The sequence below is a fragment of the Prunus mume genome, linkage group LG5, assembly GCF_029339155.1.
Source record: "Prunus mume cultivar Tortuosa linkage group LG5, ASM2933915v1, whole genome shotgun sequence".
Taxonomy (NCBI): domain Eukaryota; kingdom Viridiplantae; phylum Streptophyta; class Magnoliopsida; order Rosales; family Rosaceae; genus Prunus; species Prunus mume.
In genome coordinates, this window is record NC_142702.1 from 14074683 (window position 1) to 14087662 (window position 12980).

The window sequence follows — 12980 nt, forward strand, 5'->3', positions numbered from 1 at the left end:
ATAATGGCGCTTACAGTGAAAAGTTATAATGAGAGATCTTGAATAGCCGTTTTATTAAGTGCAGAGTTATTATTAGATTGCTGAATTGAACCCTCTCATTGTATAAGCTCCCTATAATATAATGTCGTGTAAGCTTAATATCTTGGTTACTTCCACCAAAGTTTGCAAGACTCTTGTGTTGCATAGATACACCAATTTTTTGGCCAAGTTGAGCATTGGATGTGTTTGGATTCGGTAGTATTCATGGGTGTGAGTTTTCCGTCCTCTCCCGTCCTAACTTTGGGAAAAAAAAAAACAGGAAAAGCAAAAATCTCAAATACTCACTATGAAAGAAAGAAAATTTTAAAATACGAGCAATCACCACAATTTATCGTAACTGTCAAAAGGAGCAAGTGTTTATGTGAGCCAGTCAGACTCAGAATAGTATACTCATTCCCTTTACCAAGTTTAATGAGATTGTGAGTGGGCCCCACTTAATGGGAATCTCAGTAACAAACTCCCACAAGTTTCAGTCCCTTCTCCTACCACCTCTCTCTCTCTCTCTCTCTCTCTCTCTCTCGCGTATAAATTCCATCTCTACCAGTTCTTGAATTTGCGAACAACTCTTCTTAATTTGGGGGCTCTACCATTCTGATACAAATAGGTTATAGCTAGGTTAATAAGGCTAATAGTAATTATGATATTAATTTGTGGGTGACTAATTTCTCTGCCTTTCACATTCATGTTCTTATGTTTAATTCTGATCTTTGGTTTACTGTGGAAATGCTTCAGAGAGACAAACAAAGCCATAATAAGAAAAGGCTGCTACTTTGAAGACAAAGTAGGGAAATCAACTCCAAGAATGTATGAAGACACAGTAGGCTGCAACTTTGATCCAAACTCCATGCCAGAATCTGCAGAAACTGTGATCAACGTCAACCCCCGCCACCACAAGTTCTCATGCCTTCTCCTTCAGAGACCCACAAAAACAACAACTTTCCTGTTGCACAAAACTTGAGACTCTCCATTGAAGAGATCTCCTACCCTCGTCAACAAGATCATCATGCTGCCATGGAAATTGAGCTCCAACATGAACTTGGGTCACCAATACTGACCAGAACAACAATAGCAGCCATTTGCTTTCCTTTGAGCAACAAACCAATTGGGACACCGCCGGAGGAGTGGACACACAGCCAAGGACAGTGTCTTCAGTTTTCTATAACCCACTTTTGCATTTAAACCTGCCTCCGCAGGCACCATTGCACAGGGAGTTGTACCAGTCTTTGTTTAGTAGTGGTGGGGATGAGAGAGAGGGGATTGGAGGAGTGGTTTACTCAGATGGGATTAATAATGGGAGGCAATTTGAGAATGGGGTGTTGGAGTTCTCCAAAGAAATGGGTTCTTTGATAGGTGCTTTTATTGTGGCCGATGGAACTGCACCTTGAGCACTTTCTTGTTCTGCTGCCCTCTCCTTGTGAGGGAATTTTCAGCTTCTTCCGTCTGCCTGGCATGACCTTCGCCATGGGAGGTAGCACAACTCGACTTCGGACATCTTCAAGAATAACCCACATTCCCTGAGGCTGTACCAGGTAGATGCTATCCGAATAAGCATTCAACCAAGTATTTCGAGTGTAATATCGAGAAGCCTTGGAGTATACATTTTGGTTCAAGAAGCGGCAAACTGCAACGACATGCTTGCAAGGTAGTTGATCAAGCTGAAACTTCCTACAACTACAACTGTTGTTCATCATATGTACAAGGCCGTCCATATCACCATCCACAACATTATACTGTACTTTATTTAGTTTAACCACATTCATCCTTGAAGCATCATCCAACCTATTCCTCAACTTCTTCTCGCCAAAATTGGGGCATAATGTTGTTGTGCATTTCAAAGCCAACTCACGACATTTGGTGAACCATTTCACAAGAAGATTAATAATTTCCCCTATCAAATGAACTACTGGTAGCATTCTTGCAAACCTAAGGACCGAGTTTATTGACTCCGCAATATTTGTCGTCATTACATTGTAGCGGCGTCCATCCATGTGAGCTCTAGACCACTTATGTAACCCTGCCTGTTGAAGATATTGAGCAACGTGTTCCTTCCTCTTGATCTTGCGAAAATGACAATCAAATTCAGTAATTGAATAAGATTTCGCAGCCTGCTCAAAGTGCATCAGTATTTCATCATGCTTTTTCAACTTGCAAGTGCGTTTCATGTTCCCCTTCATATGATAAAAGCATATGCCATGTTGCGTTGTTGTCAAAAGTTTGTTCCACACATTCTCTATGCTAACATTGCAATCAGAAATGATAACAAGATTGGGACACTCACTAATGGCTTTATGAAGTTTAGTGAAAAACCAATGCCATGATGCATCCGTCTCCAAATCCCCGATTACAAAAGCAAGAGGGTATATATTTCAATTACCATTGAATGCATTTGCTACAAACATAACACCCTTGTACTTAGATTTTAAATGAGTGGCATCCGCAGCTATCACTGGGCGCATGGAAGAACGAATATACATACGCCAACTGACATAAAAAAAATTACACGAAGTGATTGTTCTCATCAGTATGGATGTGTGTCTTTGTGCCGGGATTCATACGCTCCAATTCACAGCAATAGGCTGGAAGGATATAAAATGCCTCCTCGGCTGATCCTCTAATGGACATTAGAGCTAACTCCCTCGCTTTCCAAGCTTTCGAATAATGAATGGTCAAACCAAAGTTCTGTTTCACATATCTCATTATGTCACTTGGTCTGTATATTGTCCGACAATCCTTCAATTTCCTTTTCAATGAAGTGGCTACAAGTGATGCAGTTGCTTGACGATGGTTGTCATTTACAAACCTCAAATCACATTCATGGACTGTTGTACACCTCATAATCATGAAGTTGTATTCTCCAATTCTCGATGCTCGGACCCGCCATGGGCATAGACGTTGACAACAAACCACAAGCAACCTCTTTGTACAAGAGAATTGCACCTTAAATTGAAAATGGCCTCTCAATGCCCTCAACCGTAAGTTGGTCAACAAGGCTCCCTTACTAGAGAAAATTTGCCCAACTTTAATTTTCCAATTCCAATCACTTCGCAAATACTCTCTGTCAAAATATGCTTCTCCATCATTTACACCAGCCACATTGTACTGGTTTTGTTCACTTATTTCACTCAAATGATGTTCAGGAGTGGGTTCAGATTCTCCTCCTAAACGCATTATTGGCAACTGGACTGATGTGTCCAAGCGGCCCAAAATAAGAGGGGTAGAGTACACTGACACTTCATTTGTTTCATTACCATTATCACGACCATGCATCTCCTCCACCTCGCTAAAATCAATCATGTCCATAAAATCTGTCCCAACATCACCTCCCACATCAACGACATTTGTATTATTCCGAATTACTTCATTGCTTTCAACAATAGCAACTGAAGACTGACACATCCGACTACTATTTGTCGTCATATGCATACTATCAACTACATCATTTGTCAGTCCTTTATCTTCCATACTCACAAGGAAGGGGGCTAGTTTTGAAGGTGTTACCTCACAATTGTACTTCATAAAAAATTTCACATCATCATCGTCCTCAATCTTTATGTGCTTCCACTCATTCGAGGCCATCAAAACTGAGAACTTTAAGCAAACCTTGTCTTCCATGTTTATATTGCCAATATGATGCACACGATCCAACAGTTCAGCAAATGTGATGGTCCGTGGTACTATTAAGCCTTTTGAGTCACCCCCTTCGTATTTGCACATCTTTTTTGAGGTTACCCATTTTCCATTGTAACAAACCAGAATAACAATTGTCTCCATTTCTGACCATGAAAAAACAACATTTCATTAACAGATTTGAAGCCACGACCAAATCACTGCAATACAACCACAATAACCATGCAATACAATAGCAATACAACAACAATACAACAGAAATATAACAACACAACAACAATAAAACATCAATAACACAGCACTGAACAATGTATCATCACAATTACACTATACAAATCTAATACATCAAATGGAAAATTCCAAGTTTCAAGATTCACATATCCTGAGCAATCTCAATGCATTTGGTAAAAACCCAGACGGATGAGCATCAAGATTCAAAAACATTACCCAAAGCAATTAAAATAAAACCAATTTCACAGCAAGCCAAGCAATCAAAATAAAACCTATTTCATAGAATCCCACAGATATTAACAAAATGACCATCAACACCTCCTATTGGAGGTCAGCAATGGAGTAGAGCTTCAAGGTTGCAAGCAGCTGCGACCTTACGTTATTTAGAAGATATACCTAGAAGATGGGGTCGATGAGAGGTTTCCAGATTCAGAACAAAGAGATGGGGACAATTCAGACCAAAGAGCTAACGAGACAGAGCTGCGTGAGAGGGATACCTTTGCACGAAAAGAGAAGGAGAGCTGGGGTAGAGAGAGAGAGAGAGATGGAGAGAATACAGAGCTGAGAGAGAGAGAGAGAGAGAGAGAGAGAGAGAGAGAGAGAGAGAGAGAGAGAGAGAGAGAGAGAGAGAAAGAGAACGAATAGAGAGCTTAGAGAAAACTAAATTTCAGATAAAGTGTTATGTGGGCAATAACTGGACAATAAATATATATTTATAGGTGGTATTTGCAAAACTTTTGGGGAGGGCTGATATTTCCACTTTAAACTTAAAAACGGGTTGCATTAATGGCTATTTCCCTTAATTCTTTAATCTGTCAATGTAGTTTGGAGAGAGTTTCTGTGTAGAGCTAATTCTAGGGCATTTGGAGAAGGAATAATGCGTCTAGTTGTCTCTGTAAAAATAAGTTTCTGTTGGAAGCTATTTTCAGGGCATTTGGGGACCTGTAAAGACATGTATTTAGAGCCAAGCTTATCTTTGTGCAATTCATGTATGATCATAGAGTACAGATGTTATCGATGTAGCATTCATGGGTAATGGGTAAAGCTCAATTTTTTGGAATGCAATCATATGGATGGAATTTAACTTGATGTAAATTATATGTAAGAAAGTAAATTTTTGAGTATTGGTATCCAAATGTATGGTCCCTCCTCCTTCCCTCTTCTCTCTTTTTTTCATCATGATGGGGATCAGGGAATTAAGAGTCTTGAAGACTGTTGGCCTCTTAACTCAATCCTTGTGTGTCATCCAAATAGTTAGTTTGGTTTTGGCTGAATTTTTTTGTTTGGGATTGAGAACGTTAACAGGATTTTAGATTAACATCTCATTCATCCTTCTTGTAACTACATTTCATTAATAAAATCTGTGAGTGTTATAAGAAAAATTTAAGTAAAAGAATATATTAGTGTGAGGTTGTGCTACATGCAATCAAGTTCACCATGAGGCCATTAGTTCACTGTAAAATACCGGAGGTCTTTGCCTGCCAACAATTGCGGATTTAATTTTTCTTTCATTTGACAGATGCTGGTCCACACTCGCAAGAGATGTGTAATTTAGTGGTCTAATGGTATGTTGAATAGTGATAGTTTGTATGCATCACCCTTTTTCTTTTGGCCTTTCCCATAATTGCTTGGTAACACTAGGAAAATACGACTGCAACTCCTAATAGTCAAAATTTATTCTAATAGTATTGCTACTTCTTAACATGCACTCTCCCACACTTGCTTATTGCTAGATTTTGTCCCGAAAATGAAAGAAATACCCTGTTCTGGTCATTGGTGAATGATAGGCAGTTAAGCTTTTTGCCTCTAAAAGATTTAGTTGTCATTATCCTGTTTCTCCCTCCCTAATCTGTTTCTTATTTCTAGTATATTAGTTTTGTTTCAAATTATGATTTCATCTGCACTATGCAAGTTATGTTCTATGTGAAGGCTTGAAAGATTGAATAGAATATGGAAAGCAAAATTACATGCAATCCAAATTTCCATAGTGGTGGTATGTTTGAGGGACGCATACAAGAAGGTTTGTCTAGTGGTGGTATGTCCTTAAGTCTTGTATAATTGAATTCAGTATTTTTTGTAGGGTGATATATACTTGCCTTGATTCATTGATGGATTATGGAAGTTAGACATGATAGCAAAATGGCCTAACGTTTAGTAGTTTTTTGTAAGGCCTAACATTTACGTCGAAAATTTTCTATGGTTTATTGGATGGATTATGGAAGTTAGACGTTATAGCAAAAGGGTTTATTAGTTTCCATCTAATGTTATTGTTAATTTAATACAAAGGTGGTTGGATGCACATCTCAGAGGTAGCAAATCCAGTTTTAACTCTTACATTAATGGCAGCATTGCGAATTTCCAAGAAGGATTGAGCATGTCAGTAGATAAAAGGGAAAATACCTTTACAAAGGAGCTGCATGAGAAACTCGCATAAATTTCTTTCCCATCCGATCTTGTTTGCTGAATAGATTGGGGAATGTTTATGTATCCAATTAAATAATTTGGACAAGATTTTAATGATGTTTTCATGTAATGTGTGTGTATGTATGTTTTTAAGACAAAGGAAATTTAATACATATGCGGATAATTTAATGCCTGGTATTGTTTTGGAACCATAATCATTGTCAATCTCATTGTTTCTTTAAAAGATTGGTGTGAAATTATTACTTCATTTTCTTCTTTCCTTTATTTTAAGATATTTTTGTTTGGAGAAAAAGAACTCTGTTTTTATAATCTAAAAGACTAGCTATCTATGTCCCACATCTTGGGACTAATTGAATGTGCTTTTTGATATTGAAAGGAAGCTAGCATCTTTGGTTGAAAAAATGAAGGTGTTACTGCTGAAGTAATTTCTAATTGATTTCAATTTGCCTATAAAACTTGTTGACTGGTGCTCAACAAGTTGGGTTTTTGTTGCTTGAATTGGCGTATAATTTAGGTTCGCTTTTTGCATGTAAGTGTTTTAATGGATTGGATCTTCTACCTGTATGTTTGTCAAATCTTAGTCATGTTTCTGAGATGAGTTGTGCAGTAGTGTTGGTTGAAATTAATATGTTATTTATTCATGGAAAGCATATTGTTTCCCGACGGTGAGTATTTGACCAAATTATAATTTGCTGCAGTTTTGTCTTGACAATTTATGTTTCTTTCTTTTTTTCTTTTCAAGTTGTACAAGGAGAAGAAAAGCCGCACCCAACTCGTTTCCCTGTGAAGAACAAATTTGAGGTTAACAGTTACACAATGTGTTTTAGCTGGTTTGTACAGACACTGATGTGCAAGTCATACACTGGCGTTGGAGACCATTTTGTGCATAATTTAATGTGTAGACAAGGAGTTTTTTGAGATGCCTTCTGAAGACAAAAGCAAAGCTTCTATTATGAAAATGCCAAGCAAACTTGTAGCAAACTGTACACATAATTGATTATGCTTGTTATTATTAGTAAGGACATCTAAGACATTATGTATTCTTCTTGTGGAGCCGTACGTTTCTAATATTTGTGTAATGTACTTCATACTGTTTTTGAGGTCATTATTATAACGATATGAAATTTTCATACATGGTTATTATTTTTTATGTACTATTTATTATCTATAGCAACTGAATATTGTAATAGTTCAACAATTAGAACATTATATAATATGGGAAAGAGAGTACAAAGACATCAATAAGGCACTTGTTTATTGCCATTTTATTGCTTTGGCATTGGTTGTCTATTGCCGCTTTATTGCTTGTTTATTGCTTTCATATTGTTTTTGTATTGCATGTCTATTGCCACTTTATAATCTACATGACATTATAATGGAGTGGAAGCAACTATGGATATCGTCAAAATTAACCATTCTTACATTGTCGTCTTTTATGTTTCAAAACTGTCGTATACGTGACTACCATCTCTTGCTCAAGATCCCAAAGTTTTTAAGTAAACTGAATTTAAATTTCATTTAATGGTATCAAAATAATTACATGGTCTCCTATACAATAATATTCAATACAAGTTTTTTATTTCACATAATTTTTAAAAATGACCAAGTATCTCAATTAACAAATTGAAAACAAATTAAATTCTTCAAATTAAAGTTTGTTGACCTATGTGGCGATTTGAAAATGTTGTATTTGGTGGCTTACTATGGGTCTTTATGACCATTGCAGTTGTAGCTCAGCTCTCTCTCTCTCTCTCTCTCTCTCTCTCTCTCTCTCTCTCTCGTGCAGTTGTATCCCTTTCGCGCAGCTCTCTCTCGCTAGCGCTCTTTGTTCTAAATTGTCCCCATCTCTCTCTTTTGAATAGGGAAACCCCCTATCGACCCCATCTTCTAGGTATGTCTTTTGAATAACGTAAGGTTGCAGCTACTTGCAACCTTGAAGCTCTACTTCATTGCCGACCTCCAATAGGTAGTCTTGATGGTCATTTTCTTAATCTCCGTGGGATTATGTGAAATTGGTTTTATTTTGATTGCTTGGGATTCTATGAAATTAAATTGCTTTGGGTAATGTTTTTTGAATCTTCATGCCTATCCATACCAAATGCATTTAGATTGATCTGGATATGTGAATCTTGAAACTTAGGATTTTTCATTTGATGTAGTAGATTTGTATAGTCTGATTGTGATGAATCCTTGTTTAATGTTGTGTTATTGTTGTTGTGTTGCTATTGTGTTGTGGTTATATTGCTGTTGTGTTGTGGTTATATTGCTTTTGTATTGCCATTGTATTGTGGTTGTATTGCAATGATTTGGTCATGGCTTCAAATGTGTTAATGAAATGTTGTTGTCATGATCAGAAATGAAGACAATTGTTATTTTGGAATAAAAAAAGAAATATGCTGTCCAACAATTCACAAAATCTGAAGAATATAACCATGAAATGGTTGAATGTTTCAACAATGGCTTCGAGATGTTCCGAGATTATGCTTCGGTTGTCTCACCGGACTACAATTGGAGCGAAATTGATGTAGCTGGTGTCTGGCAGGTGCTGAATATGGGTGGAGAGGGAATGGCTCATCATAACCTTGTGCATGTAGCGAGGATGAAGGCCAAAGACATGGATCTTTTGGTGGACCTCTAATAATTTCCATTTGCCGTGGTTTGTGCAACTGGGTGAGGTTAAGTGTTGGTTCGCTTCATATTTTGGTGGGTGGCGATTTATTTTGAATGTCAAAATTGAAGGTAGTCTGAAATGGATGTCTGCGTATTGTATGTGTATTGACCTAATATTGGCACCCTAGTGCTCTTATATCGCTACTTGTTTGTCTGTATATTGTATGTATATTGACCTAATATTGCCACCCTATTGTATGTATTTTGTGTCAGCTGGTACTTAGAAGTGTGCACTTGTTTGTTTATTTTGTAATTGTAACCATGTGCCACTTGTTTGTTTATTTTGTAATTGTAACCATACATTGTCTATATATTGCATAACAATGACGGCCTACTGTTATACCTCCCTAAAGACAAATGATAGATTTGTTTATATATCGAGCTGTATGAAAAACCTCAACTAAACAATCTAAAGAATAAGTATGCTAACGATGACGACAACTCCAAAACAAAAGCACAATTTGAAAAGCGAACCAGAATTACATCCCTAGTGGTATTGATTAGACGTACTACCCAATTTCGTTTCACAAAATGAAAATTGATGTGTATTCCTACTCCAAAATGAGTACAAGCTATCTACTATGTCTACAAAATGGATACAGTTTATCTGCCATGTCTACAAAATGGATACAGGTTATGTGCCATGTACGGCAAGTTGCCACTGCCACCGACTGTACAATTTCTCAATATCATCATGTACAACATGGCCGCAGACCCTCAGAATGATTTCCCGTTGCTACACGTAATAGCTAAAGCAACTAGTGTATCGAATCTGGATGGATCACCATATAAAGCAGCTCCACTAGAGCTTCCATGTCTGCATATTCATATATAAAGGATAAACTTAAATAATTAAATTCTGACTGAATGGCCAAGTGATAAGTGAAGACTGAATTCAATTGAGAAACATTATCACCTGTATCTCATATATACGCCTCCCCCCAAAAAGGCTCTATCTTAAGCTTCAGTTGGTAATAGGTGATCTTCGATGTGTCAACTTTATCAAAAAAAAAAAAAAAAATGCCAGCACTGAGATGCTTGATGAATTTGACCGTCATTATTCCGCAAGAGGCACTGTTGGGCCAATAAGTTCAGAAATTAGAACTACACTTATTTACAATATCAATAAACTCCATTACATTAACATAGTTTACCCATCACATTGTTGGGGCAGATCTCCAATGTTGCAAATTGTGCAGCAAAAACTAATATACATTCCCGCCCCACCCAGCTACTTGGCAGCTGAACCAAGGCCTAAAGGTGCATGTCACATTGAAGATATTTCCCTTAGTAATTCTTCAAGTCCGTGCTCGAACAAGTGATTCATCTTATATGACTTGTTTATCATGTGTCCTTCAAATTACTTGTCTCTTGCTCCAATTTTTGTCTCACAAGGATTTAAGTCTTCACCTTACATGATCATTGACAATTAACTAACAACACACCCAGTACTCTGCCACTCCTGCATAATATAATATCTAAAAAGACACGTCTCCAGACACCAGATAATCATGAGACAGTTTAAGCTAGAATGGGAATGTGTGGTAGCAGAAGCCTAATTGAGAACAATTCAAGACTAACGATAGAAATCTATCCGACTAAAAAGAGTTTTAAAAAACAAGAAGACATCGGGAAACAATTGATTGACTTCAAGGTATAATGTAATGGAACATCCTATGAATTAGTGGCAACCACAATAATGACTCCAATATGCCCTCCTTTCAAATGAATGAAATTGGCACCATCCCTTCAGTTTTTTCTTAACAAAATTAGAGGTCTGTATGTGTTGTCTGCTTTATCGATATCAAAGATAAATTAATAAATAAACCATCAAAACTGTATAAAATGTTTGTTAGACATGTACAATTACAAAATTAAAAGTTCTCCTCAGAAACAGAGTTCTCTAAGTATCCATACACAAAAAAGAAAAGCAAAAGCTTAAAGAGTTAGCTTATAGCAAAATCCATGTCCCCATTTCTCTAAACCACACCTGCTGGTGGTAGGTTCCCATCTTCACTCATTTCATGCTTTCTTTTAAGTAGACAATGATCAAGCACAAAACAGCAAACTTTTAAAGAACTCATATTGCACCACATATGGTTCTTTGCGCTTCGTTTAGACATTGAATATTCATCCCCAAACAAATTCCAAAGAATCACAAGAAAATATGAAAACGAAAGAAAACTTATCCATATCCAATATGCAAGCCCTAAAGTTAGTAAACAGAGTTATAAAAAAATATGTCAAATTAACAAGCATTATTCTCAAACAAAAAGTATGATATGGTTGGTAATTTACAAGTTAAAAATGATATACACAGGTTAATTGTCTTAGACTTTAGATATCATCTTCAAGAAAGAAAATAGATACCGATCGATTAGACTTGTAAGAAGGTTAAATGCAATGGTTATAAAGACCCATAGTAAGCCACCAAATACCAATTAATAACTGCTACAAAAACCATAATAAAACCGTAATAAACTAGAAATACAACAGCACTAAAATGCCAATACAACATCAGACAAACCCCGAAACCAATTTCAGTAAAACCCCTAAACCAATTTCAGAGAAACCCCTAAACCCTAAACCAATTTCGAACAAACCCATAAATTCATAGAAACCCATAAACCCTAAACCAACTTCAGAGAAACCCCTAAATTGTAAGAAAATGACGATGAACAGTACTTGTTGGAGGTGAACAATGGACTTGAGCTTCGATGAACAAATTTGGCTAGGAGAGGAAGAGAGAAGAGAGAGTGAGAGCTGAGCGACGAGAGACGAGTGAGAGCTAAGTGACGAGAGAGTGAAGAGAAAGTGAGAGACAGAGCCAAGAGAGATCTGAGAGAGAACTTCAGCAAAAGTGATATGTGTGCAATAAGTGGACAATAAATATATATTTATAAGAGATAATTCCAAATTTTTTTGGAAAGAGGTGGTATTTTCAGTTAAAATTATAAAAAGGGTGGCATTTAGAGCTATTTCCCAAAAATATATGCTACTGAATTTGATTAAATTTCACGAAAAAATGCATATTAGTTGTTTTGAAGTTTTAATTGGGTAATGATTTCATGAATCACAGTGTATGACATTTTGATATCCAAGTTATTGGCTTGTAGTTTCCCAAGTTTTTCTCTTTTTTTGGCTGGATAATTATATATTTTGCTGAATTAATGTTTGTCTTTTGGTCTTTAGGGAGCAATTAATCGGAGGAAAGACTGATAGAGCATCAATTGTGAGATATGCAATTGATTATATAAAAGAGCTTCTGTGGTTAGTGGAAGAGCTGAAAATATTGCTGGTGGAGAAGAAAAGGTGTGGGAGAGAGAGGCACCAGACTGAACAAGATGGTGGTGCCTGGCGATGGTGAGAGCTGTAGCCTCGCGACCCTCAGATCGCTGACAGACCCGCCTGAATTTTCAAACCGGGCGGACTCTTGGTGCCGACATCACACTGATGCCGGGCCCACTTACTAAAACCCAAGACATCCTACCAAAATTTTGGCAGAGTCTCCCCTATAAAATGCCCAAACCAACAATAAACAACCTGCAACAATTTACATCAATGTACAACCCAACTGCCAGCATGCTTTTAACATACTACAATCCAACACAAAATGGCCTCCGGCCTTAAGTAGTAGCCTAACATGGGCAATAACAGAGCGTCTACAGAATTTGTTTACAACAAACAGGGGAGTAGAAAGAATTTATACAGACTATTAATGCAGACGACAAGTTCGAGCTCGTGACTTGTTCAATGCCTTCAGAGCAACACTGTCTGGGCGCAAAAAGTAAAGATGTGAGTGGACAGAAATAAAGTTTCACTTTAAAACAACATAGTAACCCCACCATGTAAAAATAATGCTCTAACATGCAGTTTCACAATTCAGAAACCAAAACTCAAACACAAAATCCCAAGTCCAAAACATCTCCACATCTCAAGCTCACAACTCATTTCCCAAAATATATGCAACTCTCCACAACCCGTAAATA

At 37.0% G+C, this 12980-nt stretch overlaps 1 long non-coding RNA gene and 1 pseudogene across 1 annotated transcript; one reads left to right on the forward strand and one right to left on the reverse strand.

Annotated features, from left to right (window-relative positions):
• Positions 1 to 541: 541 nt before the first annotated feature.
• Positions 542 to 3810, reverse strand: LOC148917024 (uncharacterized; annotated as a pseudogene).
• Positions 3811 to 5538: 1728 nt separating this feature from the next.
• LOC148917025 (uncharacterized) lies at positions 5539 to 7453 on the forward strand. Its single transcript, XR_016126637.1, has 2 exons — positions 5539 to 5932; positions 7064 to 7453. It is a non-coding gene; the product is annotated as an uncharacterized LOC148917025 (long non-coding RNA).
• The last annotated feature ends 5527 nt before the right edge of the window (positions 7454 to 12980 follow it).